Source organism: Sciurus vulgaris (assembly GCF_902686455.1).
Source record: "Sciurus vulgaris genome assembly, chromosome: 10".
NCBI lineage: Eukaryota > Metazoa > Chordata > Mammalia > Rodentia > Sciuridae > Sciurus > Sciurus vulgaris.
Window position 1 is genome coordinate 35,877,249 of NC_136470.1, and position 12,664 is coordinate 35,889,912.

A 12,664-nucleotide genomic window follows, 5' to 3' on the forward strand; every position below is an offset into this window, starting at 1 on the left:
TTCTCCTCCGGGATTGGTTCCTCTCAGCCCGTGAAATTCCAATGTCTGAGAGAAACCATGCGCCATGTTCTCTCTTTTCTTCTTTCCTTTTCCCCCGAGCGGACATGAATCATCCGCATAAAATAAAAGTTCCTTGTGTGAGACCTATGTCTGCGGAGCTTTTTTCTGGGAGCTAATGATGAGCCACAATTGCCCCTAACATCTGGTGCCATGACTCGGATCTGGGTTTTTTCACTGACTAAGCAAGTGGAATCCCATCCGATAGCCCCAGCACCCACAGATACAGGCTCACCTTCCATTTACCTGGACGCCCAGTTTTCTGCATACAACATGGGACTCCAGAATTGGTGAGTTCCCCTTAGGCAGGCCCCTGACCACTTAAACACATCTCGGCCGAGCCCCCACACCCCGTATCTGAGAAGTGGCCATTCCCCTGGTTCCCTCCACCACCGCCTGCGACTCCAGCCCACCTCGCGGCTCCCGGCACCCGACTGCCGAGGTGTGGGGGTACCTCCTTGGTCCCCATAGCTGGTCCTAGTTGCTGGGTGGATTCCTGATTTTTATGGTGCTGAGATTCTTTTTCAGGATTTGAGGCTCTTTTATTTCCCGCTGCGTTTCGCTCGAAATCCTGGCCAGGTCTTCAAACTTTCTCGGCTAATGCCTGGTTAAACACTGGTTTTTGATGACAACCAAACCTCTGTTCTAACCTCTCATTGCCTGGCACCGTGGTTCTTGGGATGCCAATAATCAGTAGCCAGGTGGATCTCAGTTTACCATGGGATTCAGGACATCCCGCCCAGCAAACTCGCCCCTGAGATGCTTATTAAATCATCTCAAACCCCTTCACCTATTCCCTGAATCAGAGCTAAATTGTCCTTTAGATAGTAAGTCAGAATGGTCTATTTATGACACCCTAAATTCTAGCTTTGTACTAAGTATAATTATATGTCTAATTGTACTAGTTATAATTAAGTACATATGTGGGCAACCTGGTGAATGGAAAGGAACTTTTCCCTTTCGTGTTTTTCCTTTCTTTCAGGCTAAACCTAATCTCTGCTCTCCTCAAAAACCTGAACCTGTTCTCTTGGCTTCTCCCCCACCTTTTAACCCTTCTTTCTCTTCTGAGTTCCATCCAGCTGATGAGTCCTCTCCTTACAGGCCGCCTACTGCAGAAGCCCCTGTCCATTCCTCTTCTTTGCCTCATTCTGTTTCTCCTTCGCTCCTCCATTCAGCCCACCAAGTCCCCCCACCACGCAGTCCCATGCACATGTCTTAGCCCCTTTAGGGGAGGTGGCTGGCACGGAGGGAGCAATCAGAGTTCATGTCCCCTTTTCACTGTCCGATCTGTCTCAAATAGAGAAGCGGCTAGGTTCCTTCACCTTCAACCCTGCAACCTTCATTAAGGAATTTCAGTACCTTACCCAGTCTTATAACCTTACCTGGCATGACATTTACATAATCATGTCCAACACCCTAACCCCTGAGGAACGCAGGAGAGTCTGGGAACAGGTGTGCAATTATGCAGATGAGATTCTTCAGTCGACCCCAACCCATCCCATTGGGGCTGAAGCGGTACCAAATAGGGAGCCCCTATGGAACTATAATACTGAGGCTGGGTGTCTACAGCGAGATAGGTTTCAAACCTGCATCCTTGCAGGTCTACAAAAGGCTACTATTAAACCCATTAACTATGACAAACTTCAGGAAGTAATACAGGACAGAGATGAAAACCTGCCAGCATTTCTAAGCTGCCTTACAGAGGCCATGCTCAGGTACACTAACCAGGATCCCGAAACCCCAGAGGGACGGCAGCTACTTATGACTTATTACTTTTCCCAAAGTTACCCTGACATAAAGGTCAAATTGAGGCAGTTGGATAGGGAGCCCCTTGCCCCACAGCCACAGGTTCTAGCAGTGGCATTCAAGGTTTATAACAGAAGGGAAGGAAAAAAACAAAAATTAAAATACCAAATGCTGGCCAAAGCCTTTCAGCCAGCTAGACCTGCCCAACTGTCCACCGCTAGAGGCGCCCAAGCTCCCAGAAGACCTCCAAGCTCATGCCTCAAGTGCGGGCAAAAGGGCCACTGGGCACAAGCCTGCCCCAACCCCTGGCAGCCCCCAAGTCCTTGTCCAAGATGCCACCAACCGGGACATTGGGCAATGGATTGCCCTGGTGCTCAGTGAAGTGCCAGGTCACCCTTGGCCCCTCCCTCCGGAGACTTGCTGGGATTGGCAATGGATGAATGAAAGGGCCCGGGACTTCTGCACCCGAGGACTATCACGACTCAGGAGCCCCGGGTAACCCTTATGGTGGCAGGCAGGCAGATCCCTTTCTTTATAGACACTGGAGCCACTTTATCAATGCTGCAGGAATTTTGGGGACTTACTTCCCCTGCCAAATCCTCTTGTCAGGGTAGAGGGAAAAACCATATAACCCCTTACAAACCCCTCCAATAAGCTGCCAATAGGACAAATTGGCTTTACTCATTCCTTTTTAATAATTCCTTCATGTCCCATTCCCCTTCTGGGAAGGGACATCCTAACCAAATTGGGTGCCTCTATTACCTTCTCACCCACCATGCACCTTAGCCAAGACTCCTCTGCTATTCCTCTCCTTATGACGCTACAGGAATATACAGCTCAAACAGAGTCCTCATATCCCCTTCCTCCCTCCTTGGTTGACCCCAAGGTCTGGGACACTCATACACCCTCTATAGCTAAATGCTCACCTGTACTCATTCATTTAAAGGACCCAACATCCTACCCAGACCAGGCCCAATATCCCCTTCCCCAAAGGAGACTTATAGGACTTCAACCAATCATCCAGGATTTAAGGCAGAAAGGCTTCCTGCGCCCTGCCAACTCACCTTATAACACTCCCATGCTGGCTGTTAGAAAACCTAATGGATCTTACCGTCTAGTGCAAGACCTCCGCATCATTAACTCAGCAGTGCTCCCCAACTTTCCCATTGTATCCAATCCTTACACCCTGCTTTCTTCTATCCCTTCTTCCACCACATACTTTTCAGTGCTAGATTTGAAGGATGCATTTTTTACTGTCCCACTTCACCCTGATTCACAGGATCTCTTTGCTTTTACTAGGACTGACCCTTTCACTTGAGTTTCTTCTCAGCTGACCTGGACAGTTCTCCCATAGGGTTTCTGAGACAGTCCCCATCTCTTTGGCCAAACATTATCTCAGGATCTTGCCTCTCTCACATTCATTTCCTCCTTTCTCTTACAGTATGTTGATGATCTTCTTCTATGGAGTCCCTCTCTTGAGGACTCCCAAAGGAACACAATTAAGCTTTTAAACTTTCTGGCTGACAGGGGTTATAGGGTTTCTCCAGCAAAAGTGCAACTTTCCCAGCCTCAGGTTGTTTACTTAGGTGTCAGCCTCTCACCTGGATTTAAAGCCATCACTGTAGAGAAAAAAACATTAATACAGGACATGCCCACTCCATCCACCAAGGAAGAAATCCTTTCCTTTTTGGGATTAGCAGGGTATTTACAATCCTGGATCCCCAATTTTTCCATCCTGGCAGCTCCCCTATATGAGGCTTCAAAGGGTACTCCCACTGAACCTCTCCTCAACACAGTGAAAGCCCCTTTCCAGATCTTAAGGAAAGCCCTTCTTCAAGCCCCAGCCCTACACCTCCCTGACTTTACCAAACTATTCTACCTATTTGTCTCTGAGATAAGTGGTTCACCCTGGGGGTCTTAGGACACATGTTTGGTCCCACTTTTGGACCAATAGCATACCTATCAAAGAGGTTAGACCCCACTATAAGGGGCTGGGCACCATGTCTTAAGAGTATTAGCAGCAGCATTTGTCTTAATTCAGGAATCAAAAAAACTTTCTTTTGGGGCTCCCACTGAAGTGCTCTCACCTCATCATCTGTCTAAGCTTCTTACTTATAAAGGTCTGCAAACGCTACCACCCTGTCGGGTGTTAGCCTTACAAATTGCTCTTATCGAGGACCCTTCCATTTCCTTTAAAACATGCTCTACTTTAAATCCAGCCACCCTCTTACCCCTACCCTCCAATATACATGCTTCTGCAACCCACAACTGCCTTGAGACCCTGGAGGAGTTACTTCCCTACCCCTCTAACATCCAGGAAGGAGCTCTACGCAACCCTACATTCATATCGTTCACTGATGGAAGCTCATTTCTCCATAAAGGGATCTGTCGAGCTGGATATGCCATTGTCTCTCTTAAAAAGGTAATAGAGTCAGGACCACTACCCAACACCACCACCAATCAACAGGCAGAACTAGTTGCCCTTACCTGCGCATTCACCCTTGCAAAGGTACAATCCCTCACAGTCTACACCGACTCCAAATATGCTTTTCACATTATCCTCTCTCATGCTGCTATCTGGAAAGACAGAGGCCTTCTTACTACTAAAGGAAACTCCATCACCAACTCTAGTTACATTCTAAAACTCCTTGAGGCTGTTCACCTCCCAGCAACTATAGGCCTTGTACATTGCAGAGCCCATCAAACACATCAATCATTCATCTCTTCAGGTAATAACAAGGCAGATGAGGAGGCTAAAAGGGCTGCCCTCTCGTCCAGGCCAGCCCCTATTATGGCTCTCCATGATCCTTTTCCTCCACCCACCAACAGGGAAATACTTTCCTATCTCCATCGTCTGTTTCACCCCAACCTTTCTTCACTCTTACAATTTGCTAAAACTCATCTGCAACTGTCCTCCTCTGATATCTCATTTCTGAAGGAACTCTCTTCCTCATGTGAAGTCTGCCTGCGAACAAATCCTACAGCTGTCAGGCCCCCCATTTTTCTGACTCACCAAGCCTGTGGCACCATTCCAGGGGTAGACTGGCAACTTGATTTCACTCACATGCCCACAGTAAGAAAATCTAAATACCTATTGGTTATGATAGACACCTTCTTGGGATGGATTGAAGCCATCCCCACCTCCAACAAAAGGGCAATAACTGTCTCTACCTTCATCCTTCATGAAATCATTCCTCGCTTTGGAGTACCTACTTTCTTCCAGTCAGATAATGGACCTGAATTCATTTCCCAAGTCACCCAACAACTTGCCAAAGCTCTCGGGGTCCCTTGACATTGCCACATTCCTTTTCACCCAAAGTCATCAGGCAAAGTAGAAAGAGCAAACCGAACTCTTAAAATGTTTTAACCAAGCTCTCTTTAGAACTTCACCTCGACTGGGTTAAACTCCTGCCCCTTGCTCTTCTGTATCTTCACTCACTCCCAAAGAAACCAACTAATATTTCCCCTTTTGAGTTAATGTACGGTCGTCCCATCCTGCCCCCTGGGATAGTGCCCCTACCTTCCCTTCTTCCTTCTCAAATATCCATTCCTCTCCTAAATCACATTCAAGCATTTCTATGGGGTTATGCAGACTCCACCCTACCCAAACCTTTATCTGGCCTCCTTACCCAACCTCTTCAAATAGGAGACCAAGTTCTTATTTCTCCTCCTCAGGAAGCTACCATCCCTCTATCTCCCAAGTGGCAGGGACCCCATACAGTGATCCTGACCACGCCAACAGCTGTCAAGGTACAAAATCTACCAGGATGGCTGCACATTTCTCGGGTTAAACTCTATTCTCGGTCCGCTAACCCTTCTCCAGTTCCTAATCCACAGGCTTCTTCCAACTGATACTCAGCCACTCCTGTGGGACCCCTTCGTCTCAGACTGAAGATCATGAAGCCCTCCACCCTTCCTCCCATTCCAGAAATTGAGAGCCAGACGATTAAAATACCAGACAACCATGCTCAGCCATGAGGACTGGATTCCTGTTTGTAATTTTCCTAACCACTGAATTTTTTCCAATAGAATGTTAGCCGAAAAGGGGAGCCCCCTGTCTTTTACTTCCATGTCAACTAATTAACTTGTATTGCAGAAATATCAGGATCTCACAAAAAATCGGAGCCTGGCTGCAGATGTGCCTCCAGAGAAACTATCAAGTCTCCAGTTCTTCCTGCCACAATGATACCAGCTCTATGTCCACACCCAGCAGGAAGTAATTACAGAAGACTGACCTTCATCCATGTACCCAAAAAAAAAAAAATTTTTTTTTTAAAAAAGGAAATGGAATGTAAGGTATAAAGCCACCTTTCTCTCCCATTACAGAAATTTCCGGCTTACGCTGCCATAATCTTCCTGCCTCCCACGTTACATTCTAATATGTCATTGTCCATCAGTCAGTCTGTAAGAGTTCTCCTCCGCGATTGGTTCCTCTCAGCCCGCGAGATTCCAATGTCTGAGAGAAACCATGTGCCATGTTCTCTCTTTTCTTCTTTCCTTTTCCCCTGAGCAGATGTGAATCGTCTGCATAAAATAAAAGTTCTTTGTGTAGACCTATGTCTGTGGAGGGTTTTTCTGGGAGCTAACGAGGAGCCACAACTGCCCCTAACAAGTGTGACCTCTACAATATGACTCCCTGCCTCAACTTTCCACTGACAAGTTGAGAAACATGGAGTACTTTTCAAACACGAGCTCACTGGGCAGCCTCAGAATAAGCTAAGTTCAGACTACCTTTCTATCCTACAGGTGATTCCACTCAAATTCATCTATTGTGTTCCTCTCTTTCTATGTAAGCCCTTCCCTCTCTGGTAACTAGGTACCAACATGATCACCAGTTTGTCAGATGTATTTTCTCTTCCGCGTTTTCTCCTGTCAAATACTGATTTTCAGTGAATTCCCTCAGGTGTCTATTTGATAAGAAGCTGTATCCCTGTTCTTCATTTATGAGTAACAGAGTAACTGGGAAGTCCAGGCTTCCTCTACTTCACCATGTTTGTCTACCCATGACTTTGAAAAACACATATTGATTTGTATTTGTTTAGAGTAAGCATAAATTGAACTAAAAAAAGATTAAAGAAATACTTGGGAAAATGAAAAATGTCACAAACCAATATTGGTAAAAATAGAATTTAGATTTTTAAAATATAAACATTTATATTAGAATATAAACTTATGAAATAATTATCCTGTGTGTTGTGTATACAAACAAAAAATTCCTTTGAACTCTATAAAGAGCAATTATTTCTATTTAATAATAAAGAAAATTTTTATGAAAACAAAATTGTATGTTTGAATAATGTGTTCACTGAGACTTATAGATTATTATTACTATATCAGAAGAAAAGATTAGTCAACTGGAATAATATGTCACTTGTTAATATGTATATGGACAATAATAACATTTTAGTGATATTTATATATTGCTATAATTTTAAATTAGATCTAAAAAATTAATTTATAACAATTTCACTTGCTGTATTCTCTTGAATAAAATTATAGATTTTTAAAGTTATAGGCTAAAGCATTTTACTTTAACTGTCTTATCATGTGAAAATAATTGTAAAAACCATTTTTTTTAATTTTAAAAGTCTTTTATGTTCAGATTACCAAGGTCAACAGCTTTAATGCAACTTTTTATTTCAATGATAAGAAAAAAATAAAGCACTGGGTCTATGAAGTTATTTTTTACCAAACATGCAGAAACTAATCTTTCCAAAGTATTATTTGTGTCACTGCATTTAGATTTTATAGATACATTTATTTAGCATAATAAAAACACTACTGAAAATATAATCAGACAATTTCTTCACCTTGAAGGGGTGTCATTGCTTATTTATAATGGTTTGTTAATTATATCCTAAGGCTATACTGAAATATTTAACAATTGGGTAATAATATAAGTTAATATTCAATTTATTGTATGCAAATAATATATTAGTCTTTAAATCAGCACTTTCTAAGAGTTGTTAGCAATGATGAAAGTGTTTCTTTGTGACATAATATGGTAGCTACTAAACCGTGATTATCGAACACTTGAAATGGAGCTGATATGACTAAGGAACTACATTTTACTTTTGTTTAAGCTTAATTTAAATTGGAATTTAAATAGTCACATATAATTAGCAACTTCTTTATTAGACAACGTACTCTGAAAAGCTGAAGTATTTATCTCATAAATTTAATGACCAAAGATACATATTATAGTGCAGATTACTCATCAAATGTTTCTGATAATTTCCAAAACCTTTGTTGATGTTCCAAATTTGTTTGAAGTGACATCATTAGATAAAATACATTTTTATCTGAACTGTGATCTGTCAAACAGAATTACAAAGTACTTACCCTCTGATTTTCCTAGCATCTGGTACATTGTTGAAGCCAGAGGGCGACCAGGTGCATTGCCACCTGTCCTGGATGGGGCATGCTTTGTGTCAGTACTTCCCATAATGGCTTAGCTCAGAAAGACCTTGGTCACTGTGGATTATGCATCCAAAAAAATTCCTGTTCTGTCACGTGTTCCATTGCCCTAGCTAAAGTGAGCTCCTTTGGAGTAATGGGTGGACATAGGACATGCATGTATCCATGCCACCTGTCATCTTAATGCAATTAATAATAGCTGGCAGCATCCCTGAAGGCCCATTAACTGCCATCGTGGTCAATACTATGCAAATCAACCACAGAAAAAGATATGAATAGTTTAAAGATTCTTATACTCTCTGTTGGACATATTTACTGGCTTAGGAAATAATTATTTTTGTTGTCATTGACATTTATTTAGTATTTTAGGCATTATCAGGAAATTAGTTGTTGTGTGAATACATCACTTAAGACATTCATACATTTTAAGAAGCTGCATATATTTAAGAGTAGAAATAAAGCAGAAAGAAAGAAAGCATGTTTATCCAGTTGAAACAACACCTCTTTACTTTCTGTCTGGATGACTTCGGTTTGGTTGATTTATTAATACATTTTGATCGCTTCTGATGTAGTTTAACATCTGTTCAATTATCATATTCTTAACTTGCATTTCCTCAGCATGTTTTCTCTCCATCTTCCCTTTGTTCCCTAGGATAAATTGACTGATGTTGATTTCATCTGGGAAGTGCAATATTAAAGGTTAAGTGGAGATTATGCGAGTGAAATAAGCCATCAGGATAAAATTGGAGAAGTTCAAAGGGAAATTAATGGGGGAAAAGGTGATCAGCAGATACAGAGTATGAGCAGTAGAATAGTAAAAGTTTGATACCTATTTTAAAATCTAGTGTGTTAGTGGTTTTCCACCATCTTGATTTATTTCTTTTCATGCATTTTTGCTATTACAATACTAATCTTATAACTATATCATTGTTACCATAGCTTAGCTTCCTGAAATGATTCATTATATTGAAGTCATGAAATTAGAGAGAGGATATTTTCTATTTTCATTTTTTGGTACTTTCTACTAATTACTTAAATTTGCAACATAGTCTCTTAACAGGTTGGACTTGATTTCTCATATTCTGAATAAAAATTATTTTTTTATTAATCTTGAAAGCTTTCTCAAGGTCTCAAGTATTATTCTTTTTACCATGTGAACTTTTAAATTTCTTTGCCTTTATTCTCTTTTGCTTTCTGCAGAACCTTTAATGGACAATCAGATAATAAAGAGAAATAAAAGATCAAAGCTGGGGTTTAATTTCTGTATATTCTCTTTCATTTCATCACATTGTAAGAAAGAACTATCAAGCTAAACATTGACATAAAATGCAGATGTTCTGTATGCATATCAAAAACTGTCTTTCAAAATAATAGAGTGTATTATGTTAAATAACTCCCTAAGAAACACACATGCACAAACGACCCATTAACTCAATATATAAGATTTATGGGTCACTTTTACCACTAAGTAATTTTACTTACAAGGTTTATTTAATCAGTTCATTTTCAGTTTATATTAGATACTGTAAAGTTTCAATTATATGTCATTTGTTAATACAGGTTTCTATGGATTTTAATATGCCAAGAGGGAGAAATTGGAAATTTCTTTTGTACAGATATTTAGACAAAGTCAGTTTCATTATCTTGAAATTGAAACTTCTAAAAATAGAAATGTAATTTTAGTTGCTAGAGTTTTGTTTTCTTTTTTTAATTGCATAATGTAATGCAATGATATTATTTGTTTTATATAAAACAGTAGAGACAAAGCTGATGAGAAAAATGGAAGACAGAACACTTACTATTTAACTGTAGCCCTGAAAAGTATTATAGTGATTAGTTTTGTGTGTTACGTCCTAAACGTAGCAAGTTTCAATCCTCAAAGTCTATGGCTTGGCTCTGAAACTTTAGAAGGAATCTTCCTACCTTCATTTTTCCCTTAACTTCTTTTATTAATAATCAGAACTAATTTTTAAATTTCAGAACATAGAAACCAACTGATCAGGAAGAAGTATTAATTATCAGTGTTTTTAAAACATTGTTTCTGGCTTCTATCACTTTTACATATGGAGAAACAAATGTTAGTTATCTGGATATGGTCATAATAATATCAGTCCTCTCTCTATCTCTCTCCTTCTCCCTCTCTTCTTTTCCTCTCCTTTCTCTCGCTCACACACACCTCTTTATTTTTAAGGAAAAAAAAAATTCCACTACATGATTATTGCATTTAAATCTCTGCTGTGATTTTAATAGACTTCATAGTACATCACAATGAATAAGAAACTGGTGAGGAAATATTTCCATATATAGTGCCATCCCCCAAATACCTCAGGTAATTATTAGGATGGAGTAGAGTGAGGTTATAATGGATCAAGCCATCCTATTTTAACTGTACTGATTATATTTCACAGTGGTTACATGGGCCCCTTGTGGATTATATGAATTAATATGACTCCAGAAAGGAATAGTGTCGCCCTTCTTACAGAGTGGAGCTAGTTTCCGTATTGTATGCTGTCACTTCATAATGTGACAATTGAAAATTAATTCTATGATTATCTACAAACCAGGAAAATCCTGAACCAAAAGTATCAGTTAGCAATGTGCTCCAAATGCAGACTTAGTTTACTCATTACTTTAAAATAAAACCTGAATTTGAAAATGCTGTGAAAACTTTGTGTGCATACATATGCCCAGGAGTTTGTGAATGCTGTAAAAATTTGTGTGCATACATATGTCCAGGAGTTTGTGTGTGTGTGTTTATGGGATCTCATTAAAGCAATTCTTCACCCAGTTCAGTCCTCTTTAATGTGAAGTAGTCTCTATTCATCTATTCATTTATTGAAAGCAAGAGAAATCACATATGTTTATGTTGAAATAGTACAATCATGGTGATTGTTTTTTTTTTTAATTTTATTTGTTTGGTTTGGCTTTAGATTTTTTCCTCCAAAGAAAAAGGTTGTATCTTATCTTCTCTTTTAGGTAGATATAGTATGAATTTAAGTTTAAATAGTGATTAATACCATAATTAGCAATTTTTAGATAAACAGCCCTGGCTATATTTAACATATAAAATTATTACAAAAAAAAACCACTTTCTTGACATATTAGAATATTTATAATAATATTTAGTTAAGTTTTTACAAATGAAATGTATAATTCTTGAATGGGAAGTCTTCTTAAATACTTTTTTTTTTTACTAAAACTTTTAAAGTAAATTTAGAAAATCTGAGGCAAAAATCTAAACATTTGAGCATTTGAGTTGGAATAATTGTATAAGAGACTTCTCAGTTGAGTACCTTGAGAATATAAGTATATTGTATGTGAATATGTTTCTTCAATTTCTTCAAGGTTTAGTCACACAATTTAATGAAAATATTTTTGATCTTTTATCACCACTAATATGCCATATGTGTGCAAGGAGTTGTTTTCTCAAATCATACTATCTAATAAGATATCTCTAATATTTGCAAAAAGAAAGTTTGGCTTTCATTTTCATCACTTTCTGAAGACCAGAAAACAAAGAAAGAATCTTGTTAATTCTTAACATGAATAGTTTCATTTTACACATCTATTGCTAAAAAATAAACTATCCTCTTGATAGTTTGTGTTAGATATTAAAATTAAGCATTTAAAATAGTGTATTTGTAAATGATTTATCACAATCAATGTACCCGAGTATCCTTGGAGACTTAATAACAGTTGACAGATTTCTAGGACTAAAAAAGAAGGAGTAAGAATTTACCAGTTGAATTTGTTCACTCACTCATTTCTTTCTACCAAATTCAGTTCTATATCTTTACAATACAATAAAGCTATGTACCAGCTTAGATATTGATACAGTGAATGAGATATTATTCATCTATTCAAATACTTTAAACTTTGTTGGTAAGACTTTTATAACTAAAAATTTATGAGGAAGCATATTGTAATTTTTTGTTAGTGAATGTCTATTCTAAATAGCTATAGAAGCCTAAAAGCACAAAGAAATTTTAACTCAGCAAATAAATGTTGTATATTGGGGCAAATTATCAAGAAATAATAAACTGAATTTTGACAATTCTCAAAGAATACTGGAGAAATAACTATATGGCAGATTATTTGAAAAGGAAGAATTTTTCATAACATTTCTTAATATTTTTTGAAAATTGTAAGCACATTATTGCTGTGACCTGCACAGCTGAACCCAAGGTACCAGCAAAGGGTGACAGGAGATTAAGAAAAACACACAAAAAGAGATATAAAGACATAAGGCTGGAATCAGGTGGTACACTGGTCTCTGATGGAGAAACAGTGACTAAAGAGTTGGCCCAACAAGATTATTTATATAGGGTCTCATAATCAAGAAGTAAAGGACTATAGAATCATTGCTTTTTTTTTTTTTTTTTATTGTAAACAAATGGGATACATGTTGTTTCTCTGTTTGTACATGGCGTAAAGGCATACCATT

The 12,664-nt window shown here is 38.8% G+C and overlaps 1 long non-coding RNA gene across 1 annotated transcript; it reads left to right on the top strand.

The window, feature by feature from the left end:
- Positions 1-223: 223 nt before the first annotated feature.
- LOC306670256 lies at positions 224-6,073 on the top strand. The gene is made up of 2 exons (XR_013766367.1): positions 224-347; positions 5,900-6,073. It is a non-coding gene; the product is annotated as an uncharacterized lncRNA (long non-coding RNA).
- Positions 6,074-12,664: the final 6,591 nt, after the last annotated feature.